At 43.5% G+C, this 12,513-nt stretch overlaps 1 long non-coding RNA gene across 1 annotated transcript; it reads left to right on the forward strand.

Moving 5' to 3' along the window:
* The first annotated feature begins 44 nt into the window (after positions 1–44).
* On the forward strand, positions 45–2,719 carry LOC116446065. Its single transcript, XR_004241022.1, has 2 exons — positions 45–1,966; positions 2,424–2,719. It is a non-coding gene; the product is annotated as an uncharacterized LOC116446065 (long non-coding RNA).
* Positions 2,720–12,513: the final 9,794 nt, after the last annotated feature.

Consider the following 12,513-nt stretch of genomic DNA (forward strand, 5'->3'; position numbering starts at 1 on the left):
ACCGCCTCATTTATATATCTCAGCCCTCGGAAATGGCGTCAGGAGGAAGCCACCTCCTTCTCTGCCCCCTCCCCTCGCACACAGGCTTCCCATCAGCCTCCATCACTCGTCGGGTGTCGGAGGAGCGGTCACACGGCAGCATCCCCCGACCTCCCCGGCTGCCCACGCAAAGGTGACAGGCTCTAATCGCTCCATCTTCTCACACTCTGCAGGCACAGGAAGGCTGTGAGGTGTGTTTCCAGGATACCACTTTCCCAGCACCTCAGCCGACACTGGCAATCTGCAGCGCCTCTGCACGTGTGCCCTCTCTGTAGGTACCTGTAGCCAGACGTGAGGCACCTCATGTGTCCCAGGCTGCATTGCCATCTGTAGATGGTTTTGCCCTCTCAGAGCCCCCTTGTCTTTCACTGACCACGGAAGTTTAAAACAGGTGCTGAAAGTTTTAGATGCCTTTTAAAGACCTCCACAGAGGATAGGGGTGCCTGAAAGACTGGTTGAGAGACAGGGAACTGCTCACCATGAAAAGGGCTTGCCAATGGACATGGTAGGTCCAAGCTGTTCTATGAAAGGTTGGTTAGTAGGATATTATTTGGGGTAAAGGTCAAAGGCTGGTGCATCTGCTGTCCATCTATGGCTCTACAAGCAAAATTTTAATAGGTTGCTACCCTTTGTTCAATGTTTTTTAACACTCTGTAGCAATACCCTACACTCCAAAGTTGAAATAACCAAGATTACCTGACTGCCAGTTTGCATTGGCAAGGGAGAGAGAGGAAACAAAAAATTCTCTTAGTCACAAGCATTTCCATGCTTTTGAAAAAAATGACTGTCTGTTCTTTGGATGGAGTATCTGCCAGGTCAGCCAGCTGGATTCTTTTTTTAAAGTGACTCCAATTCTTCTTTAGGACAATGCTTCTTTAGGAATAGCAGCTCTGCTACTCCGTTCTATTCCTCAAGCAGTTTCAGAGGTCATGGAATGCAGGGACTTAGACTAGAAAACAAAATTCAGAAAAATGCACCATCTTTCTTCCCCACCCTGCCTTGCTCTGCTCGCTGGGGAGTCCTGCACCCAAGGAATTAAGGAGAACCTAAGAGGTCATCACTTGTCATCTTGTCTAAGATGACAAGAACTTTTCTATGAGATTAGGCAGTACGGACTGCACCATCATTTTCCCTTTCTCTTTCCAGGTGCACATGGAAATGTGCTCTCAAATGTCCTCTAATATCTACCTGATTTAAACACATGCTTCAAAAGGCGCATTTGGATTGTAAAAGGCATTCATACAAAATTAAAGCTTCTCTTGTCAATTGCATTTTCCAGTTAAATGCAGAGAAAAGATGGAAATAAATTGATCTTCTGAACAGTGCTTTGTGGATGGCAGTGATGGATGGTTAAATGTTCGTAAGTCTATGAAATGAACAACCACGACAGTTCTTGTTCCATGGGGAACCTCCAGGAACAAGAGATACTCTTTCTTTTTGGTTGTTGTGTTGTTTAGTTTTGGGGGTTTTTTCTTTTTTTCTTTTTTCTTCTTTTTTCAGGGGGTATGTGTGTTTATTGTTGAATTATTTACTGGGGGGTAGGGATCGGACCATATAGAATGGCCTTTCCCTCATTCAGAATACACCACAGCATTTAAGTCTCTGAGCCTGAAATACTGAGCATTATTAAGCTTGTTAATTCCTATGTATTCCTGAGTGAGAAACAGATTGATCTGCTTAACAGGCTGTGTTTTCCTAGTCAATATTTACTTGTCCTTACATATAAATGCTGATCTTATTAGGGCAATAAATTATCTCAGTTCTAATCCAGTTTCGTACATGAAGCCCTTTTCTTCCTTGGGGCCTCTTTTTGAGAAATTTTACAGGATATGTAGTGCCCATAACTACTTTGTCTTTCTTCTCTTTCTCAAGGTGTGGTCTTGCAGCCATTAAGTTCATTGCAGAGGAGAAACTAAATGCTTTCCAGGTATGGCATGCATCTCCCACTGTAATACCATATGATGGATGGTGAATTTTTCTATTTCTTACCCCAGAAAAATGGATATGAAACTGTTAATCCAGCAATCAGTACTTCTGCTATTGGAATTTGTCTCATTACTTTGCTATTGGAATTAGGCACAGCTATATTAGGAACTGTCACAGTAAAGCATGTCAGGGAAAGATTTATGTCAAAAGAGCAAAAGTGATCAAATAAAAAAGTGGAAGGTATTCTGCCACTCAGAGAAAGGCAATACCTGAAGCAGACTCCAAGGGAAGAGTAGGTCTGTGAGTCTCTAAAGTAGTTTGTGTTTTAGTATAGGGAAAACAGGAGTAGATCTTCAGGGAGTGGCAAAGTAATGAAGATGGACATTTCTGACCACTTGCAGCCTATAGACATCAGCCCTCTTGATGTCTATAGAGAACAATTCCATTTTTCCTTATAGCTGCACAATTTCTCATGTATGAAGTGTGGTGGGACTGTGGAAAGCCATATACTATTACCTGCCTACAGTCACTAATGTAACATGCGCAGATGGACAAAGAGATGTTTGCCTTCCCAGCCTGAAAGTGATTTGAAAAGATGTCAGCATCTGGATGGATGGAAGTGAACACCCAGCACTGTTGCATTATCCATGCTCTGAGCTGAGGGAAAAAGAGGGTCAGCCTAAAAGCCATATTGATATATGATGTTTCTATGCATAAGGTCATCTGATTAAGAGATTATGTGGCTTAAGTGCTATTCTCAAGAGTAAAATATTTTTTTACTTTATTTTAGAATTCAGGAAATAAAACCAAAGGATCTTGTGTTTGTCTGTGAGTTACTTTGAGAACTTTGTTCTCTAATTTTTTGGCTGAAACCAGGTTAAGAATTCACTCCTCTTCTGTTGTTTGAAACACTGACACTGCATTTCAGACTGCTGTGATTTTACAGATCTGGGTGCTGAGGCACATAAAGAGGAAAAGTGTCATTTTCATGAAGGTATCAAAAAGTTTTGAAGCCAGGGCACAGCTAATACCACACCCTAACCAAAAAGACACTAAGTGAAAAATAGGCATAGTGACAGTGACATACACTTCTTGTATATGAAATCAATTGATAACTGTTTGACTGAAAAACTTGAATGTAAGCTCATTGCTAAATTACTAGCAAAGCCTGTTACAACCCCCACATCACACCTTTTCTTCTTTCCCATCTTAGTCAGTCACACTCGCTTCTCAGTTCCCTCATACAAGCCTTGCTTGTCTGCCTGTAAACAGAAATAAGCTTCAAAGCTTAGATTGCTGCTGTGAATACTCATCTGTGCTGCTCAAAGGCAGTCCTCTCTTCTTTTTCAGGTCAGAGGCAAAATGATGTTGACTTGCTTTGATTTTCTGAGTCTAGACTGTCCTTGCACCAACCTGAAATTAATGGATTTTCCTGCTGAAAGGTTTACTTACACCCCATAAAAAAGCCCATCTTCGTGCCAAACCTGACAGTAGCTAGCTCTGCCTATCCATTTTCGTCCTTGCCTGGCATGCACAGCTCTCACTGGGGCAGATGGAGTATGTCCCCTGTTGGAAGAAGAGACTTCTCTGTAGTGATCACAGAATACCATCTGGACACCCTTACACATAGCTCGGATCTCAACATAATTGTTCTAAATGTTATTGAAACACCAATCTGGAAAATGTCATACCCTTCCAATGCCATGGGCAGTTTACCTGGTACTTACAGAAAACCCTCATTGACTCCCATGAACCCCCTGAATCTGCAACAAGAGATGTGGAGACAGAGGTTCTTCCTGAACAGTGATCTCAAACAACCTCCTCTGGAAACTACTGATTGTTCCTATGGCTATGGTTTTATTTGACTTGTGACAGCAAAGTTTATATGATGCTGATGTACATACTCAGCAAGATAAAACAATCCTGTTAAGTTCTAGACTGGTCTTAAACAAGTTCATGAGAACATAATTGATATTGTTTACTTAGCTCTGAAGCTAGAGACAGGCAGTCCTATTTACTGGCCTGCAGGCACTAACAGGGTTCATGAGAGTTAAGGGAAAAAAATAGTGACAAGAGCGACTAAGGTCTATGGACCAGCAGTCCTGTCCTGGGGGGTCCATAAACCCACCAGATGGCCTCTACTCTGCCAGCAGCTCACAGCCAACATGTGAATTCTCAGTCAGCATCAGCATCAGCCCAGATTCTGAACATTAAGTGACCGCCTGGTGTATTTTGTATTTTATTCCTCTTCCTTTATATACCCAATCTGTCTGCCCATTCCAGGCCAGTTGCTCAGTGAAAAGCAAGTGAGCCACAGGAGTACCTGGGTCTCCTGGGCTGCCCATAAGGACAGAGTTCAAATGTTGTGAGCATGGTAAGGGGTTTTTTTGAGATATAAGTTAGATTCACTTGTGATAACTTTTCCAATTCATGGAGATGAAATGACAGAATCCCTAATTAAAAAGCAATTGTAATTAGAACCTTTTTTCTTTCCCCCTAACAGCAAGGTTTAGAATCATGAAACATAAACAATTTCCATTCTGGAAGCTTTCTTTGATCTCCCTTTGCTTACATTTGAAACAATGCACTTAAAGAGATGAAAAGACAACTGAGCACAGAGCCTGCTTCCCTGCCACTCTTGCAGAAGGATGAAGGAAAGGTGTGAGGATTCATGTATGTACTCCTGACACATCTCTGTACCCAAAAGTCAGACTTAAGGACTTTCAGGGCACTGCTGTCCCCGCAAGATTATTATTCTTCCAACAGTGGCAATAGCACATCCCTGGAAGCATCTGGCTGGAGATATGGAGCACAGGGACACAGAAGTTGCTATTTTGGGTTGGAGCAGGGAGCTGGAGACCCTGGGCTATCCCCCAGAGGTAGGGACAAGGTCTGGGGTCAGACTACGGCCTCTTCCTGCCTGTGTGCCAGGCTGAATCCCTTCCAAGCCTCCCAAAAACTGGGCACTGGCCCTGATACTTATGTTACAGTACTCCAGAATGTTTTAGTGTTAATTAGAAGTAGCTAGTTTGATTGTCCCTCTGAGAGTGTCTCCCCAAATTTGGTACCTTCCTCAGCCGTATGGCATTAAATGTCACAGCTTGCTTAAACACAGCAAAAATATCTCATCTGTTTTTTTTTTTTAAATGACCTCTTATTCTATTCTAAAAGCTGGGAAAGACAAAAACCTTTTCTCTTCCCTAGTCCAGTGAGGCTTTAATGATATTTACATTTCTCTCTTACTCATGTCCTTTCCAAGAGAAACAATCTCAGTCATATGGTTCTCATGAGGCTCCTTTAAACTTGGCTACTAGCCAGCAAGTCCCACATGTTAATTACCTATAGAATATAATTACCTATAACATAATGCAAAGAGATCCTGGGGTATCCTGCTCTCACTAGAGCACTCTCACTAGAATATTTTTAGTCTTCACTTAGTGACCCAGAAACTTTCTGGGGATACCTAAAAAAAACTTGTTTTCATTTTAGGAATGGCCATACATAGTTATCTTAGGAGCCAGTATCCTTGAAGATCTATTATTCCCTCACATAAAAGACATTATGGGGAGGAGAGGGAGGATCTCTGGAGGGTTTAGACATGCTCCAGCAGTAAGTCAGTAGTAAAGAGTTGTCCCAGCCTGTATCAGGGAAATGACTCAGTCTGGATAAGGCAAAGAAAAAAAATCCCACTCTGTTGGTCTCAGCTGGCACCTTGGTCCCCTCCCTCCATCCACTCACCCTGGTTTGGGTCAGGCTGTTCTCTGCACAGCCTGAGCAGAACTTTGAGCAGCCTGTGCAGTGCAGATGGCTCCTACCTCAGATGTTCTGTTGATAAGGCAGTTTTCGACATCAAATTGCATGTTAATGCTAGTTAATGAATGTTCTCTTTACAGGCACAGCAGCCTTTTCCTTCTATACTAAGCAAGGAACAGGAGGAGGTAGCCTTTCAGGTATTAAATTGCTTGAGAGCATCAGCACAGAGTAGCTTGAGGAACAGCCACAGAATCTTAAATTACTGTTACTGGGCTTTTTTTCAGCCTGCAGAAGCTCAGGTTTCTTACCTGACCAATGCTTTTTCTTCACAGGAGAGTAGGGTTTGCAGTGCCTGTCCTTCGGGAGCAGCCATTACCTTCCGCAGGGCAAGGGGACAGCAGCACGAGGCACCTTCAGATGCAGCAAAGTCTCTGCTGAGCCTGCCTCATCCATAGGCTCTGCAGACAAAATAGTCCAGACAGATTCCTCTACATTGCAGGATGAGTCCAAAGAAATTTGGGGGATCCTGAAGAAATCCTGCAGTTCCCAGTTTACTCAGTTTGGAGGAAAGGGTTTGGGCCACTGACCTTGCAGAGATCTCCTGTCCATTTGTACTCAGCTGAGTTCAGACTCAGTCTCTGCTACTATGTGCTTGGGAGAGGTTTCAGGACAAACGACATTTTCTACTTTGCTGGGTATTAAAAAAACCCAAACCAACAGGAAAAAATCCAGACCATGCTTCTCTTTCTGGATTTTTTTAGAGTTTTTACTGAAACATTATCTGCTGACTCTCAACAGCTCTTTGATGGAGGCAGCTAGATAACCAGAAACATGGTGAAATCCTTGTGAAATCCATGTGTTCTGTGCCATGTAGGAGGAAACTGTTGTTGTGTGTAGTCCCAAAGGAGCAGAAATGGAAGGGTTTCTCCCAGACAGAGAAGATAAATGGTACAATGTTCACTTTGTGTTTAAAGCTGCAGTGAGTATGTGACTTTCTGTACTGAGGGGAATGTTGCAGCTGCTTGACAGATTCACATAGTGAGAAACTGAAAGTATAAGGAGAAAATGTGCTATTTGCATTTCTAAGCAAATTGTTCATTGAGAGCCTGAACCCAAACATAGATCAATGGAAAGACTTTTACCCTTTCCAGTGGGTTTTGGGTTCAATTCTACACCTGGCTTCCTTCCCTGAGGTTGGGATGCATTTCCCGGAGGAAAGGATGTAATTTAAGTGTATTTAGGCAAGGAGTAAAGGTAATAGTGAGGATAGCAGCTATAAGAGGGAAGAACAGCTGCTCAGAGAAAGTCTTTAAAAAAAAAAAATCAATCAATGTTGTTCATCAACAAAAATGAGGACAGGAAATCAATTTGAATTCTGCAAGTACAGGGGGATGATCATGGTCCTGGTCCTGCTGGCCACACTGTTGCTGATACAGGCCAGGATGGCATTGGCCTTCTTGGCCACCTGGGCACAGCTGGCTCCTGTTGAGCTGCAGTCAAAAGGCATCCCCAGGTCCTTTTCCATCAGGCAGCTTTCTAGCCACTCTGCCCCAGCCTGTAATGCTGTGGGGTTGTTGGGACCCACATGCAGGAATGACTCTCCTGTTTCCTAAACTGGCTTTGCATCACCTCTGTCATAGCAGCTGAAGTGCAGCCTTAACTTCTGACTTGTGCAAGGACAGGGAGAGCCATGTATCGGTGCTCTTCTCAGCTCCTGCAAGAGCTGACCTCTTAAGGTAAGTACTTCTGCCCCTCCCTGCAAGGATGTGTGAGTTCCTTGGCTTTCAGAAATCACCTGCTCCTTTTCAACTTGATTTACTTGGTGCCAAGTCATACAGATGTTCCTTGTGTTTTTAGAGGTCCAGTAAAGCAGTTCTTACTTGCTTTGAATTTCTTGTGAAATGTGGAGAAACAGGTGCAAGCCTAACAACGAAATAAGTGTCCTAAATCATGTTGTTGAAACTCCCTGCAGGATCAGTACCTCAGAGAGCAATGCAGCTCCCTCCTTGGAAGTTGACTAGCAGCATATTTTCCATGGGTTTTGATGATTATATGAATTGTCATCTATTTTGACTGTGTTTTTAATAAATGAAAGCAGAAATTAAATGGGATATTTTTTGTCTAACTTTTTTTAAATATAAGGATGAATTTTTCAGGCCCTTTGAACTGAAACAACTCTGGTTCATTGAAATATTTTTCAGAAACACTTTTCCATATTTTGATCAGCCCTATTTATTACTGTGCTGAAGCCCATCTCTACCACCATCAACTGGTATGTTTATAGCCATCTGGATCACAGGCTACTCATGTTTTTAAAATGATTCTTGCATCTATTGATGTTTTATTAACCCTTTATAAACAGCAGGTGCACACTGTACAATAGCCACAATGAGAATCGGAAATTCAGTCCTGACCTTTTGTTCACACACTCCTGGGTATCACAACCACTCCTATTTTATTTTATTTTATTTTATTTTAATATCTTACATGCAATTGCCTCAAAACATCAACCATCTGGGGTTTATTCCTTGACTTAGGCAAAGGAATGAATTTTTCATATTCTGAGAGCAGTTTCATTAATTGGAAGAGGTGGGTAAGCAGAAGGGCCTACTGGAAATCCACACTGTGATAGGGGATCCAAGCACAGAACTCCCTCCTGTGCTGCACCAAAGATGCTCTCAGGAAAAGCAGCAGCCCTGGTTGCCCCTGCAGAGGGCCTCAAGAACAGCACGATTACAGCAGCTGCTTATGTTCTGTGGTTAAAGAAAGCCCCCCCAGAGACAAGGTATTGCTGTTTGATTGGAAGAGTACTCAATTGTCTAATGAAGCTGTTATCCTCTATTTATCCAGAGATGAGAAAAGGAAATCTTTATGTATCGCTCCTATGTAAAAAACAAAAGCTAACTAAAGAAGTCAGACCCTCGGGGTAAAACAAAACCACCACAAAACCAGGAAATGATGGCAGTAAGTAAAAGTGAGCTGGAGACTTGGCTCAGCTATTCCAGCTGCTCTGTTTACTCAGCCCAGAGGCGGACACCCACCCTGTGCCTCGCTTTGCCCCATAGACCAAGAGAAGGTGCTTCCCCACTTTTGAGGGGTAGTGATAGTTTCATTTTCATCTTTCATATTAGAAGTATCCCTTTAGCACCAGAAATGACCTTGGGATATGCTGTCTAGTATTGCAGAGATCAACAGGTGAATAATGAGAAGCTTATTGTCATATTTAATCTCCTTTTTTGCTAAACCATAACCCTCACATACACTCCTGATTTCAGTAGGATTCACATGGACTTTGGAATGACCCAGGAACAGGCTCTTTGCTCCATCAGGAGCAATGGACTTCAGTTTGAAATCCTGAGATACATAATTGGTGCTTCTGCAAGAAAACACGGAGCTCCTCCGTATTACTGGGGTGACCTTGCATGGTGTTTCTATTCCTGTCATCATCCTGGATGACACCACTGTTTTTCTTGTATGGATTAATTTGAAACATTTCTTTGGATCATTAGAGCTGAATGATGAGTTTGTACTCATGGGAAAGTTTGTTTTGCAGTCTGAATGCTTGTAGCCAATGGTCCCTGCTGCAATGATAAATGGATGCTTTAAATAAAGAACTTCCCAAGACAGGCATTCATCCAGCAGCAAAGCCTCCATTTCACTGGCAGACTAAGTCTTATGAAGTATTTTTTACCCTCCCCAGTATCAATCATGCTGCCATTGTCTTAATTTGACTCCTCCAATATAGAGTAATATTTTACTTTTGAACAAGAAATGAGAGGGCACAGAGTTTTATAGGAGAGGTCTATTGAAGTGTAATAGGAAGGACAGGCTGGTGGTTATCCTCAGTGCTGTGGGATGTTGTGTGATACCCAGGGATCAGGCTGGTCAAGGACTGTCATACACACACACTGAGATGCTGGACAAGACCATTCAAACCTCTCTGTTTCTTTCAACAATGCTTATTATCTATGTTTTCTTTTCTCCTCTCCAGAATATCCTGCCTGATATTTTATTTGCCTTCTCCCTCCTATCCATCCAATTTTCTTTAAAACCCCTAGCCCTGTTTTTTGATTTTAATTCCAAAGAACTCAATTGCATCCTGCACTTTCTCTGAGCACTATGTCCTCACATCATCCTAACCAACCAGACCATTCTGATCTGCTTTAATGTGCAGCTCGGGATGCTGTGCTTCGCAGGCCTGCCTGCCATAGGTGTCATCTCTAACCTACAGAACGCTGGGTGCCAAGACCAAGTATAGCTCATCCAAGCCTTCATTGGAGGTTTGCAGAGCTGCAGATTTATCACCCTCTCTGGGAGATTCCACTGCCAGTCTGCCATCCCTTCTGCTGAATATCCACATGCTTTTCTGTTGTGCTCTGGCTAAAAAAGAGATGTTTCAATAACAGTCTCAGCATAGATCTTCATTTTCTGCTTAGAATTTCCTTCCCTCTTGTCTTCCTGCTAGGCTGCACCAAGGCCAGATTTTCTTCTACAAGCACAGAACAGAGCTTCCTAGTGCCAGCCCTTATCTTCATGAGGATTTCACACTGGAAATTTTGCTCACAAGATTCCAGACATTCTCCATCTCCAGCACTGTGCATGAGACATAACTTATTTTATGGAATGAGATCTGCATTTGCCTCTGGTTACATTGCTTGAGCTGCAGATGGTAAAGATACCTAGAGGTCAGTCTGTTAACCTAGTTATATGGTCTTTGAAACAGCTGCCAGAAACACCTGAGCAGCAGTGTTCCTCAAGACAAATATTCTCCCTTCCTAGTGATAGTCCAGGGAAAGACCTGCTTGACTCATCTCCCTGCTTTCAGAAAATTGCCTCCTATTTTCTAGCGAATCATACAGCTCATTTTTCCTTTCCAGCAGTCACCCAGACGTTGCCACTCTTCACCTGCCAGCCAGCAGCTCCCACAATTACTGCTAGCAGCCAGCCCAGGTGGTCGCAGCACCCGGCAGTAAATAGGTGCAGAGGAGTCAGGCAACTCATTGCATAGTTTGGCTCAAAGCAGCACTAACAAAGGTAGCAATGAGTTAGGTAATGGGCCTGAGGAACTAGGGGAAATGTTTCAGCCCATCATAAAAGCTTGGGGACCTGGTTTCTATGCTCAGCTTTGCTATTCCCTTCCCACATGACCACCGCAATGCATTTATCTGTCCAGTGCCTCAGTTTACTCTTCGGACAAAATCCTCTTTATAGAAGGACCTAGGAAGGAAGGACCCAAGAAAGCACTGATCACTCATTTTCTAAATTTTTTCCATTTTAAATGTCATTCTTATCCTGTCTTTTTGATCAAGAGATAAAGTGAACACATAAAGAATTTTAGAGGCAATTTTCATATACCAAATGTTTCAGCGAGATGTCACTTCAGTCCTGCAGGGTTGGCTCAACAGCTTTTTGAACTACGAGGAGCTTTTCCCACTTGTAGTCAGCAGGATCCCACTCCCATGGAGGAGAAAGAACACCTAAACTTTTAACTAGCTGTACATTATCTCTTGCTGCTTCTTGTGCAGCCTGATTAATCTAACTACGGGCTCTGCATTCCAGCAAGCACCTCCATCACATTTCCACAGGACTCATGAAGCAGAAAACCTGCACATCCCTGGCAGGACTCCACGGCTGCAATGAGTAAGCACAGCACCCCTGAGGTGGTGGGAACTTTGCCAGCGGGCTGCAGGTGAGGATTCACCTCTCTGGATTTTGAGGCTTGAGGACAGAGTTGTCTGGGAGGGGAGTGCAGAGCACTTAGATACATATTATCTCTGACACCGCAGTCAGCCATCTGTTCCGAGTTTATTAAAAGTGATGTACTCTGCTGGGAGGATCAGGAAGCATCTGCTGGTGCATTTACATTCAAATCCTCACAGCAATCCCATTTGTCCTCCATTTTTAATTAATCAAACCCACTTTTTGGTAAAGGCACACAGATAAACGCTTTCTCTGTAAATGGGAGCACATATTATGCTAATACCATTAAATAGCTAATACGCAGAAAAACAATTAAGTGCAAGTAGCAGCATCTCTCTCAGGATTTAAGAAAGCTGTTCTGACAGAGATCATTCCTGTTTAAAGGATCACCATCTAAACCTGGCTTATGCAGCAGCGCAGTTTTGCTGCTGCAGAATTGCTAATCAGCTGCTTGGGACAAGAGTGAACCCTGAGGTGATGAACTGAAGCACACACTCCTTGTGACCCCATGTGCAAGGGCTGGAGTGTTCTGAGGGACACAAGACCACCCCCAGCAGAGTAGTGACCCAGGGAGTTTGGAGGCAGATGCCACAGGGCAGGTGTAAATCCTGTCTGGGTGAAGGGATAGTAATGGGATGCTCTACCCACCTGGTAGCACTGCTTTGCATTAGCACAGCTTCTTTGAAAAGGTGAAGAGTTGCAGGTGTTTCTCATCATGACCAGATTCTCTGAAGGGTGAGGAGGAAAAAGGTGGTGGCAAGGCTGCTGGTCTCTCTGTTAACTCTGCTTGGCATTGGGAGCCTGTGGCACCATTTCTGCTGGTGCTGCTGCCTGCACTGGTTACCCCTATGGTATTGTTAAGCGCACAGTGCTGCATGGAGCTGGCTCTCTGGGTTTCCCCATGGGTTCAAAGCTGGGCTGCAGTGGCAGGCTTGGCCTCCCAGGGTGCCACTGGCCAGGGTACAACAGGATTTATTTAAAGGCTTGGAATTCCTGCAGCAGATCACGTTTAGCTCTTGGTACAAAAACCTCTGCTAGAAGTGTCAGGATCTTGGCATCCTTCCATTGAGAGGGGCAGCTCCTGTGTGTGGGGAA

Source organism: Corvus moneduloides, chromosome 6 (genome assembly GCF_009650955.1).
Source record: "Corvus moneduloides isolate bCorMon1 chromosome 6, bCorMon1.pri, whole genome shotgun sequence".
NCBI lineage: Eukaryota > Metazoa > Chordata > Aves > Passeriformes > Corvidae > Corvus > Corvus moneduloides.